Genomic DNA, 11,339 nt, shown 5'->3' with positions numbered 1-11,339 from the left:
GGGAGAGCAGTGAGCAGTCACCCATATGTGCGCTGCAGACCGGTGAGGGGACTGACTCGTGGAGACGGGAGGATTCCGTGGCAGCTTCCAGTGCCAGGCTGGCGTCGTCCCCGCTGGGGAAGGATTCGGGCAGGGAACTAAGCCGGGCCATTACCTGCCGCAGCATGTTGCCCTGCTGCTCCAACTGGGGAGCAAATGTCCGAAATGCGAGACGCCGTCCATGATCCGAGAGGGCATTGTGCACCCGATCTGATTCGGCTGGTTCCATGTGTTGGACAGATTGTTCTCTCATAACCAGAACACGAGGCTCAACCAAAATGCATGACTCATAAGACCAGGTACAGTTTGGGAAGTGTCTTTATTCAGTCCAAGGTCAGAACACAGGCAAGAATCACTAGGCGGAGAGAGGCAGGGTCATCAGGGTTCGGTATGCAGACCATCAAAGACAAGGACATGGAGTTGCGGGAACGTGACATGAAGTACAACGATCTAGCAAGGACCAGACCACACACGTGGCAGTATATACGGACCATGATTAATGACACGAGAAGCAGGTGGGGGCATCTGCTCATCGGCAGGTGCGCACTAAGTCGAGGAAAGAAACACCTGGGCAGTGTACAAAAGATCACACCAATAATGGTGGGAGTGAAAGGAATGAAGTTATCTGTTGTTGATTTGTTGTGATTTTCCTGCGTTTGAGTGCTTTTGTTTTGAAGATCCTACGGCCGTATGTGTTTGTATTTCCATGATGGAACAGTTGTTTGTGTTCTTTGGAGATGGTGAAGGTACAAAGCTAAAATAGAGCTAAACAGAGAAAATGGAAAGAAAGAAAGAATTGTTATTTGATGGAAAACTGTCTGTTGAGAAGGGACAAGTTCTTACGGTGGTCATAGGAATGACAGATAATCAAGGCAATTTGACAATCCTTATTCTGGACCTTAAAATCAGTATTCTGAACCTTAAATCCAACCAGGTTGCTACAACATCCTTATTTTTAGATTTTTCAGATTTTCAAAATGAATATAATTTATGGGTACTGCTGTGTTGATGTGCGTGTGCAATGGTATAGCAAAGTAATATAAAGTATCATACAAACTCGAATGAAACGATGTTTAAAAACTCGAGATTTTTTATCTCCCTGAAAACTGGTCAAATTGGAGGTGATGAAATTCCACCTGAGCGCAACTTTATATAAAATTAGTTGAAACTGCCCCTTCAATAAATTCCTTTTTCCACACCAACTATGCAGTGAATTTGCTCTCCACTTCTGCCATTGATGTTACATCAAGATGGCTCAAATTTTGTGATGGGTAAAAGGAGCGTTTCAAGTGCAATTAAAACTGAATGTTGTTGTAAATGACTGCTTACGGCCATGCTACCCTGAGAACGCCCAATCTCATCAGATCTCGGAAGACAGGTGGATTTGGCTCTGGTTAGTACTTGGATGGGAGACCTCTTGGGAATACCAGGTGCTGTAAGGTTCTCTTTCCAGGTAAATGCAGAAGGCTTGCATTAGGAAGGGCATCTGGTGTAAAACTGTGCCAAAAAAGTATGCGTTCATCTAAAATGACACACTGTGGCGACCCCTCACGGGACAAGCCAAAAGGAAAAGAAGAAGAAGAGTTTGTTATAAATGACTGACAATTTTGATGTATTGGGCTAAAAATACATTAAGATAATTTGTTAGGGGATTATGGACCATGTAAATTCTTTCCCCATTTCAGTTCTGGGTTTCTGACTCGTGGCTAAAACCAGCCCTACTTGGACTTTCTTCCATACGGAATGTTTGTTCTCCATCACAACAAAAATCATTCATTCAGTGGTGATCTGCCACAATTGTGAGTTCCTGCGTAATTCCTCCTCTACATTGTGCGGTTGCAGTAAATACTGTGAACAAATTAATGTAACCACTTTGTCTTTGTCTTTTGTCTTGCAGATGTCAGTGAGTATCTTCATCCAGAGCGGCAGGACTCAGTGTTCGGTCACATCAAAGAGGAAGAAGAAGGTGAAGAGGAACAGCGTATCAAAGAGGAGAAGGAAGAGGTCATACACATGAAAGAGGAAGAGCAGGAGGAAATCATCCAGGTTCCAGCCACTGGTGTCCATTTGAAGAGTGAAGATGAAGGTCAAAGTGAGGAGAGACGAGGGGCGGAGTCTCCAGAATCAGAATCAACTTTATTGGCCAAGTGTGTAAAAACACACAAGGAATTTTCCTCTGGCAGTCGATGCTACCCTGGTATGACATTCAGGACAACCAGGAACTGCTCAAGTCATGGAGAGTGGCACAATGGAACATTACAAACAGACAGTCGTGATGATGATGATGAACAATCGGAAGGTTATATGACTTGTCACACGACCAACAAATGCTGGAAATGTTCTCAGTGTGGGAAAACCTCTGCTTCTATGAGGAATTTAAAACGTGTGAAAATACACAAAGGGGAGAAGCCTTTTGCATGCTCAGTTTGTGGTCAAAGATTCAGTCAGAAGGAAAGCTTAAAAAGACACACAAGGATACACACTGATGAGAAACCTTTTTACTGTTCAGTTTGTGGTCAAAGATTCACTTGGAAGGAACACTTAAAAATCCACACAAGAACCCACACTAGTGAGAAACCTTTTTGGTGCTCAGTTTGTGATAAAAGGTTCACCGAGAAGGGATATTTAAAAAGACATATAAGAACACACACTGGTGAGAAACCGTTTCCCTGCGCAGTTTGTGGTCAAAGATTCACTCAGAAGGCACACTTAAAAACACACACAAGAACACACGCTGGTGAGAAACCATTTTCATGTCCAATCTGTGATAAAAAAAATTCACTGAGAAGAGAGATTTAAAACGACACACAAGAACACACACTGGTGAAAAACCTTTTCCCTGTGCAGTTTGTGGTCAAACATTCACTCAGAAGGCACACTTAAAAATACACACTAGAACACACATTGAAACCTTTTTCATGTCCAGTTTGTGATAAAAGATTCACTGAGAATGGAAAATTAAAAGTGCACACAATAACCCACACTGGTGAGAAGCCTTTTGGATGCTGAGTTTGTAATCAAAGGTTCTCTGTGAAAGTTTAAAAAGACAAGAACACACATAAGTAAGAAACTTTTGCCTACTCACTTTGGTCAAACCTTCTCTTCTCAGTGCGGTAATCCCTCGTTTTTTAGGGTTAATGGGTCCAGAACCCCCTGTGAAATGCGAAAAACAGAGATGTAGCCCATCCCCACCCCCACAACACACACACACCAGCAATTTTCATGCATATGTATCTGGGTACCAGAATGAATAGAATATGTAAACAGTATTTATACTTTACATATTTGAGACTAAGATACAGTACATGCATTTACTTCAATCTTTACCAGGTTTATCACCTGACTTCTGGAATATTGTGCACAAAATACACGGACAAGAAGAATCTGTCTTATGAGGAGAATGTGAAAGACTAGACTGTAATAGTCTCCAACCGTACAGGGCACTTAACCATGCCTCCTGAAGTTACGTCACCCCATGTGTGCTAACCTCAGACAAACAATTAGCAAAAATGGCGGCGCAGGAAGAAAAGACTTGAGCGAAATTGTCCAATTTACCAGCTGATTTCTGACTCGCATACTTAGCGAATAGTGAAATATCGTTGAAAAGCAGACAGCAGGGCTTCAAGTATTTCAGCGAGGGGTATTTCAATGGTATTTACATGCATATTGACGGAGAAACCATTGATATTAGCGCGAGATCTTTCCGGAGTCAGAGGAAGACCGAGAAGCCACATAATATAATATATTATAACCCAAAGACGAATTTGTCAAGGAGGTCCCGTTGCTCAGTGGTTAGAGCACTGGTTTAACCAGGGGTTGTGGGTTCATATCCCACTGGGGCCTCCACACCCTGAGAAGGGTTGCGTCAGGAAGGGCATTCAGCATAAAAATTGTGCAAAATATATACGTGCGTTCATCTGAGATGACATGCTGTGGCGATGCCGAAAGAAACAAAGACAAATTCGTCATTGACAGTTTCCTATTTTCGTGTTACCTATCACACTTGTGTGCAGAATCTGTTTGTGTATCTGTATAGCTGTTTGTGAACCGCCGTATGAAGGAAAAGAAGGCGAGGCTTGATTTACGAGTTGTTTCTCTCGTTTTCTTTGTGTAACGTCACGCGCTCACCTCAATAATTATTCTTGAATTAGTGCCGAACCTATGTAAGTCCCGACCGAGTACGACAATCACTACTTTAGTGTCCTCAAACATCCTTCCTTCAGTCTTGGTGTCTCGGTGCACGTCGAAGGCTTTGAGGACTCGCTAGTCCGGTTTAGCTTAGCTCCCTAGCCGGCAACAAAGAGACACATTTGTGCAGTCAGATCATCGCAAAGTATCGCTCAACACAGATCAAGTGTGTCAATCATTCAGACGTAGCTATGTTATGCAATCGAAGAACTGCTAATTCATTTAGATGAGACATGTATTGAAAATCAAATATAGGGCATACCTTCGTGCAAACTTGGTCTCATTTAGCTTAGCTCGGTAGCCGCCAACAGAGACACATTTGTGCAGTCCGATCATCGCAAAGTATTGCTCAACACAGATCAAGTGTGTCAATCATTCACACGTAGCTATATTATGCAAGCGAAGAACTGCTAATTCATTTATATGAGACATGTATTGAAAATCAAATATAGGGCTTACCTTCGTGCAAACATATCTGTTCCGGTTGATGGATTCATGCGGTCTTCCACGAAGTTTGATCCATCGAAGACATTTTTCGTACTCGGGCTTCTGTTCCGGTTGATTTTAGATGGATTCAGTTGATCATGCCGTCTTCCACAAAGTTTGATCCATCGAAGACATTTTTCGTACTGGGTCTTCGGTTTTGGAAAGGGTACGAATTGAACTCCACCAACTAGCCTTTCAGGATACCTGTCGTCACTATTACAAAGTCCGTGACTACACCTCTTAACCATATCTATTGTTAAAGAACCCAAATACGTGATAAAACGCTAACAAAAGCTATACTGGACCATGCAACGTTGTCTGAGGGAACGGCGGGTGCAAAAAAGGGGCGTGGTTTATGCAGATCTCTGGCCTCTGATTGGTCAGCGACACGGATGACGCAATTTCTACGGAGGGGTCAATTAGATACGACCAGAGATAAAAGAACTACAAAAGGAAATCTGCCAAAAACTTTCCATCATCGGGCAAGGTGTTATGTGCAATCACAAAAATGTAAGGAGATCTGGCATAAGTGAGGACAATCAGATCTTCACGCTCACATTTACCTGGTTGAAACTCTTTCAGAGAACCTATACATAAACACTGCAAAAAACAAGCAGAAGTTTAGTAAGTGCCAAAAAAAACCCACATAACTCTGTAGAACATGGTAAAGACCGGGGTTGAACCAGGGACTTTTAGATGGTCAGTGTAACACTCTCCTAACTGAGTTATTTCAGGTCTGTCTTACTAACCATTGCCTGGCTACAACTCATTCAAAGAGCCTAATAAGCCAAAGCTGATTGGACATGACCGGAGATGAAATAACAAAATGAAATCTGCCAAAAACGTTCCACTGATCTGACCTCGGAATAATGTTTGGTCAAGATGGTGGAGGAAAAACAAACTGGGACGACGTGATAGGGAGAGTTAGGAAAAGACTCGGGCTCTGGGGACTGAGACAGTTGACATTTGAAGGAAAAATGCTAATTATAAAAGCGGTTACTTTACCTTTGTTTTTATTATTTGGTTCTGTTTTACCCCAACAAGAATTGTGCTTTTAGAACAATTTTCTACTGTATTCATTTTTTTTTAGCTGTGTCTGATTACAAAAAAAATGGAAAGAGTGACACACATAGAATATATTCAAAGAAGGTTTTATTATTTCATATTGACACACTATTTGATCAGTTTTTTTCTGTCATTCATAGTATTTTCCAAGATCCACAAAAAAAGCCATATTGCATTACTTAAAGGAAGACTTTGTCGAGACTATTAGGAATGGGAGCACACATTAAAAGTTAGTCAATGAGGATTCAGTGTTTCTTTTAATGCCAGAGTAATCTGCAGATTTCACTGAGAAACATCTCTAAATTGGAAAGGTATTATCGAAATTCATCTCTCGCTCAGACATTCCAATGAGCCCAGCTGGAAAACTGACAGCCAATCAGCGTTTGCAACACCTGTAGTGCTTCCTGTTATGACATTTCATCGAATAGAGAACATCCACTATCTAGCATTTTGTGGCTGATTTTTGTGAAAAAATAATTACAAACAAACAAAACTATAGTAGCATGACGTACAATGTTCAACCCTGGGCCCGAAAGCCAGAATACACACAGCCGCCAGTTGACTTGTTGGAGCGGGGGCGTAGCACTAACAGAGAACAATAATCCCATTATATGGACCGCGGAGATTTGAATATACAGTTGGCATGGCCTGACTTTTTTTTTCTTTTTTTTTTAACCCCAAGCAGCAAGCCTATCTCAAGCAAACGGCAGCGGCCTGTGGCTGGGGGTGCACGCACGGATCGCCGCAAATAGTAACCAGGAAGTGTTGTGTTCTGAGAGCTCGAAAAGCGTGTTGATGCTCTGTGTTATTACTATACTGACCATTGACCAAACAAAATAAAAATAATGTACAATGTTCAAGCGTTTGAGCCAGCACACACACGAGCAGAATTCGACGTGTTGGGAGGGACGTGGCATTGACGACGAATAATAACAGTCCCATGAAATGGACCGCGGAGATTTTATGCTTTTCTGAGGAGTTGGTTTGGATGTACAGAATATATAGCAGGTGGCAAGACTTTTTTTTTTAACACCAAGTTGTACTTTTCAAGCAGCAAAGCTTCTTGCGATCCACCGGCGGCGGGGATACAGGGTCGGCTGTTGCACGGGCGGATCTCCGTAAATAGTAACCGGGAAGTGTTACACGTTCCATGACGAGTCTGTGTATTGACAGGAAGTGGCAAGACTGGAACTTTGGTGTGATCAACACAACCAGGCCTCGAAGACTCTAAAAACTGTAGCGATAATTGTGGACTTCAGGAGGCATTCTTCACCACAGCTGCCCCTGATGCTGGCCAACTGTCTTGTGTCAACCTTCGAGACCTTCAAGTTCTTGAGAAGTACAGTCTCAGAGGACCTGAAGTGGGAGACAAACATCAACTCCTTCCTCAAAAAAGGCAAGCAAAGGATGGACTTCTTGTGGCTTCTGAGGAAGCACAGCGTGTCACAAGAGCTGCTGAGACAGTTCTAGACAGCGTTCATCCGATCAGTACTGTGTATCTCCATCACAGTCTGGTTTGGGGCTGCCACAAAAAAGAACAAACTCCAACTGCAACCGCAAAGTTTTGATTAAACTGCTGAATGGATTGTTGGCACCACCCTACCCACTGTTGAAAACTTTGACGCAACTCAAACTAGGTCCACAGCAGGCAGGATCCTTTCGGACGCTCCGCATCCTGGCCACCTGGTCTTCCAGCTCCTTCTTTCAGGTAGGTGCTACTGATCAATGAAAGACAAAACTAGCAGGCATTCAAACATTTTTTTTCCTTCAAGCAATCAAGCCATTAAATTAGTGATCAGCGAACTACTATTTTCTGTCTTTCCCGTTGTTGAGACACACCCTCATACCCTGCTGGTGAATCAATATTAGTAATATATTCTGTAGACTATCACGTGACTTGTCACTTTAATGTTTTGATGTACAAGGAAATGGAGTCAGCCTGACTGTATTTTATTTAGGATCACAAATACATTTTACCACCAAAAGTCAGATTCTTTCTAGTGTTTGAATCATACATTGACATCACTAAAACAGAATCCTGACCTTCAAATTTAAAACTTTTCAAGAAATAAAACAAAAAAATAGAGCTTGTTTGAGTTTATGACCACCACTTTGTTCAAGTTGGTAGTGTATCTTACATTGATGACATACCTACCAGTTCCCTCACAAATTTATTTTACTTAAAAAACAACAAAACAAATTTATGGAATGGGTTGAAATAAATGTCATCCTAAAAATGACAAACACGGCAGGGTATCACTTCTTGCAAGGCTTGCCCAAAAAATGTGACTTCATGTCGCAAAAATGTCAGTCATCACCAAAACATATGCAGAGATTTCTATTGAAGACATCGTAATAATATGAAAATATTATGATTAGTCCGATATTTTCGCTTTTACGAATCAGATAAGCTCAAATCAGATCAACTGCTGTTTGAGGACAAGAAACCTTTGTTACAAGTCAAAGATACAATAATAGCTGGTGCACAGAATACAAGAAAATTGGTTCTCAGTCAATAACAAAGTCAATAATTTTACACCTTTACATTGAAAGTTTTTTGATCATTGCTTTTCTCACATGTTCAATGGTGTGTCTTAACCTGATACCGTAATCCCTCTCAACTTCACGCTTCACCTATTGCAGATTCAGTGCATCTCATTTATTTTTTACCTCCCCCCAAATAATGTGCTGTGCTCGTCCGCAAGGCACGACGCGGAAGCCTTTGCCGGTGAGAACGACGCAGAAACTGTCTGACGCACACCGACACATTTAGCACCCGTCATATGACGCGGATCTTTTGTTACATTATGAGAGAAAGATTACGTGGTACCTCCCAAACTATTCTTTTTTAGTGGCTGTATACACACCTACAGGTCATTTGGAACCCACGAAGCTCTCGTCCTTTGCACCCGTGCAATCCATTTTTTACAATAAATCGGGTCTCTTGGAAACTTATGAAGGGTTAATCCATCCTCCCGAGTGTTCAAGCAATATCCAGCAATGCAAAGAGCTGGCATTTTGGGTAACACGAAGGAACAGCGAGCTATCTTCCCGCAGGTAAAACTAACAGAAAGAAACTAGTCCACTTGAGCACGTTACTGCCTCTAAATCATGTTTTGTGGTGAAAAAACGGATGAGTCCATACCGGCTGCCGTTTTTTCATTAATAACATACTAAAAATCATCCATTTCATGACACTTAACCTTTAAACTTTCATTCACAGAGAATGTGGCCACATCTGAGTAGGAAAAAGAGTTATGACCAGGGTGTGTTCTTGTGTGTATTTTTAATTTTCTCTTCTCAGTGAATCTTTTTATCACAAACTGGACATGAAAAAGGTTTCTCACCAGTGTGTGTTCTTGTGCGTCTTTTTAAATTTCCTTTCACAGAGAATTTTTTTTACCGCAAACTGAGGAGGAAAAAGGTTTCTCACCAGTGTGGATTCTTGTGTGTATTTTTAATTTTCCCTTCCGAGTGAATCTTTGACCACAAACTAAGCAGAAAAAACGTTTCTCACCCGTGTGTTTTCTTGTTTTTTTTTTAAAGTTCCCTTCTGTGAGAATCTTTGACCACAAATTGAACATGTAAAGGGCTTCTCTCCTCTGTGTATTTTCACGTGTTGTTTGAAATCACTCATAGAAGCAAACGTTTTCCTACACTGAGAACATTTCCAGCATTTGTCGGCAGCGTGACATGTCCCATCATCTGCTGACTGTTCATCATCATCATCATCATCGTTTGTTTGTGATACTTCACAATGGTCTCCATCACTTGAGCTGTTCCTGCTTGGAGGCTCCACTCCTGGTCTCTCCTCACTTTGACCTTCATCTTCACTCTTCAAATGGACACCAGTGGATGGAACCTGGATGCTTTCCTCCTGCTCTTCCTCTTTCACGTGGAGGATTTCTTCCTCCTCTTCTTTAATGCATTGAACCCCTTCACCTTCCTCCTTTTTGATGCGACTGGACACTGACTGCTGCCAGCCCAGATGAAGATATTCACTGACATCTGCAAGACAAAAGACATACGCAAAGTAGTTCAATTAATTTGTTCACAATATATAACTGCAACTGCACAATGTAGTAGAGGAAATGGGGTGTTATTACTCAGTAACTCACAACTGCGGCAGGTCACCACTGAATGAATGACTTATGTTGTGACGGAGGACAAACGTTCAGTATAGAAGCCACGATTAAAAAAATCCAGAAGTGAAATGGGGAAATAATTTACATGGTCTATAATCTCCTAACAAATGTATCTTTAGCCCAATACAATGAAATTGTCAGTCATTTACAACAACTTCTTTTTTTCCTTTTGGCTTGTCCCGTTAGGGTTCACCACAGCGTGTCATCTTAGATGAACGCATATTTGTTTGGCACAGTTTTACACCGGACGCCCTCCCTGACACAACCCCTTTGCATTTAGCCAGGGAGGAGAGCTTATAGCAGCTGGTATTCCCAGGCGGTCTCCCATCCAAGCACTAACGAGGGGCAAACCCGCTAAGCTTCGCCATAAATAGGAGCCGTGAAGAAACAAAATGAAAACACACGGGCAGAATTCGACGTGTTGAAGAGGGGGCGTAATCCTGACTAAGGAGCATAGCACTCACATAACATTCCAGACAGGCTCATTTCAACACACTGGTATTTGTGTACTTTTGTGACTGAATGCCAACTGTGGTGGAATGCCAGTGTTGTCGTGAGTTTTAAAAGGTCGAACAAAAAAATGGACCGTATCAGAATTACCTTAATTGGATCACGATCAACATGTCTGCATAACATAGATACGAAGTGGTTTGTCTGGATGAAGACGTGTTACATATCAATTTACTGATGATCCCTGACAGCTTGATGACACGACCACTTGTACATCCAGTGGAAAATCGATGAGTACATATTTTTAACGGTCTTGGAATGCTATGTGAATGCTATGTGAGCTATATGAATGCTATGGACTATGTCCAAAGTTTATCAAAAAGCTTGTTTTCTGAGTACGGCTTAGGGCTATCTAATGGTTCATCTACAGTATATCTGGAATCTTCTTATTTTCCTTTCGGCTTGTCCCGTTAGGGGTCGCCATAGTGTGTCATCTTAGATGAACGCACTGGTATTCCCAGGCGGTCTCCCATCCAAGTACTAACCAGGGCCAAAACCCGCTTAGTTTCTGAGATCTGACGAGATTGGCGTTCTCAGGGTAGCATGGCCATAAACCGGTATATCTGGAAGCTGGTAAAGCGTTGGCCTCAAAGTTCTGAGATCGTGGGTTCATTCCCGGGCCCGCCTGGGTGGAGTTTGCATGTTCGCCACATGCCTACGTGGGTTTCCTCCAGGCACTCCAGTTTCCTCCCACATTCCAAAAACATGCAACATTATTTGGACACTCTAAATTGCCCCTAGGTGTGATTGTGAGTGCAGTTGTATGTCTTAATGTTCCCTGCGATTGACTGGCAACCAGTTCAGGGTGTACCCCGCCTTCTGCCTGTTGACAGCTGGAACAGGCTCCAGCACTCCCTACGACCCTGGTGAGGATAAGCGGCTAAGAAAATGGATGGATGGATGGAT

At 42.2% G+C, this 11,339-nt stretch overlaps 1 pseudogene; it reads left to right on the top strand.

The window, feature by feature from the left end:
• Positions 1-1,362: 1,362 nt before the first annotated feature.
• Positions 1,363-1,481, top strand: LOC133494047 (5S ribosomal RNA; annotated as a pseudogene).
• Positions 1,482-11,339: the final 9,858 nt, after the last annotated feature.

The sequence above is a fragment of the Syngnathoides biaculeatus genome, chromosome 20 (assembly GCF_019802595.1).
Source record: "Syngnathoides biaculeatus isolate LvHL_M chromosome 20, ASM1980259v1, whole genome shotgun sequence".
Taxonomy (NCBI): Eukaryota; Metazoa; Chordata; class Actinopteri; order Syngnathiformes; family Syngnathidae; genus Syngnathoides; species Syngnathoides biaculeatus.
The sequence above is the reverse complement of the archived record's forward strand: the minus strand, read 5'-3'. Positions and strand labels throughout refer to the sequence as shown.